Here is a 2,304-nt window from a genome sequence, read left to right on the forward strand (position 1 = left end):
CCCTGTTCACTGATAACATACCAACTGACATCAGCCAAGTTTGAGAGAAGTTATCATATTTTCCATATGTTTTCCAGCAAGAAAACAGGAAGGGGAGAGACCCCCACCAGCGTGTCCTCTGAGCCACATACCCCACAAGAGAAGCCCATGATTATGACCATCTTTTGTAATTGCTTGAAGTTTTCCTGGGAATTTCTCAGGCTCTTGCAAGGAGAAATCCCCTGCACTCCTCAGCCCAAGAATGTAATTTGTGTAAACAAAGACAGAGAACACACTGTTGCAAAACTCTGATGCCATGACTGAATCACATTCTGCAAGTGATTTATATAGCAGAGCTGCTGCAAACACACCGGGTGCTCCAAACACCAATTATCCTTTTCTAGTTTTATTTTCAGTATGATGCTTTTAATCTTCATCTAGGATCTTTGCTAGAAGCAAGGGGAGGAGCTCAGGATAAACCACTTCAAGCCCCTGGGAAGCAGGAGTCACAGCCACACGTGCACCCAGCCGCACTTCTCTGCCGGTGGCTCCTGCACCACCAACACTCAGAGAAGCTTTTACAGATACATGGAGAATTTGCACAAGTATTCAGCCCCAGGATCCGACAACATGACACCCGGCAGCCCTGGCCACCAACCCCTTGAAAGCGTAATTTCCTTCCAGCAGGACTTTGCCCAGCCAAGGATACACCTGGTGCTTTCCTGCATTACACCACTGACACTGATGAGGGAGGTCACTGAAAAAGCTTCTCCTACTTTAACCTTCAGGCAGTCTTTGCTGAGCTGGTCCAAGTCAGAAAGAGCTTCTGTAAAGTCCTGAATAAAGTCAGGCAGAATTTCCATCGTAAAAGAAAATGGATGGGAACAGAGAGACGCCGCAAGGAACATCTTCCCTCTTCAGCACAGGAGAATTTATTTAAAATACGTCTATCCACAACCCTTTATGCACAGTTCAAGCATTATAAACAACCCACTAAACTGGTCAACAGCATTATTCCAGTTCTGAAGTTGCTGAGCCCCTGTTTACACCCATGCTCCGGATGGGCCAGCTGCAGAGTCGGCCAGGAAGCAGTCACGGTCCCTCTATGAGCACCTCCTGGTCACGTCAGCCTTTCTGCCCTGCTATTTTGTACCTTTGGGACCGTGAATCAAAGGAAGGAAAGGAAATATCTGGAGTCACGTGGACATGACAGCATGTCAGGAAGCCATACACAGCAACACCATGGTGACTGCCCAAGCACTGGAGGCCACAGAGAAAGTGTGCCTGAAGCTCCCACACTAACCTCCCGCTGCCTAAGCCTGCTCCTGCCTCTTCCAAGTTTCAAAACAACAGAGGAGAGAGAGAAACAGGAGATCTTCTCCTTGGGCTTCCACCAGAAGCGAGCCACCTGTAAGAGAGACCTCTGCACACAAACCCAAGCAGCAGGCTGTCCTGGGAGCATGAGGAAAAAGGCAGAATTCAAGGAACAGGAGGAAAACCACTGTACAGAAAACCCAACCTGGTCCTCCACCAGCTGGACACATCTGACTGGGAAAGACCTAATGCTTAAAGCAATACTCCTGGGCAATCTTTGCGCTGCTCCCTTGCCTTGACCTTCCCCTTCCACCCCCCGACCTCAAAGTCCAAAGAGCCCAGAAATAAAAAAAAACAAACTAGGAAGCAGGATCTACTTTTCCCTTTGGCGATTCACCTTCCCAAACGTTAACATTTGGGCAGGGACAGGTCAAAACCCACAGGGCACCAGCAAGGGCTGGAAAACACTTTCCCTCCCACAGACAAGAGTCTAGATGGGAAAAATTATTGATGTTCAGGAATCCAGTGGCTGCCGGGCCCTGCCTTTCTATTTTGTTTTGTTTAAATCGCCCTTGCCTCCTGACTCGTGAGCAGCTGAGCTGCCGTCGGGCTGAGCGAGGAAAGCCCAGCCTAAGCAAACACAAACAGCAAAGAAGGAAATGCTCCCCCAAAAATTGGTGCCTGAACTTGTTTTGCAATGGAAAGGACACGTTTAAAGTATTTACACTTCAGCCACAGAGGGAAGAAAGGGGAAAAAAAATATAGAGAGGAAAAAAAAGCACGTAGGCAGGGAGAGCGGAGGTCTTCGCTTGGAGATTTTCAGTGTGGGAGCTAGCTGAGCTTCCTGGCGATGGCCGCCCGCCCACAGCATCTCCCAAGGAGGAGTTGGCATTTCTGTTAGGGCTGCGTCTGCGGGAAAGGCGAGGTCCCGCGGTGGATGGAGTGCTTGGAGTCCACAGCTCAATGGCGGGCTGCCCGCAGCCCGGCGAGGGCCGTCAGCTGCGAGCGGAG

Source organism: Pygoscelis adeliae, unplaced genomic scaffold (assembly GCF_000699105.1).
Source record: "Pygoscelis adeliae isolate BGI_AS28 unplaced genomic scaffold, ASM69910v1 Scaffold242, whole genome shotgun sequence".
Taxonomy (NCBI): Eukaryota; Metazoa; Chordata; class Aves; order Sphenisciformes; family Spheniscidae; genus Pygoscelis; species Pygoscelis adeliae.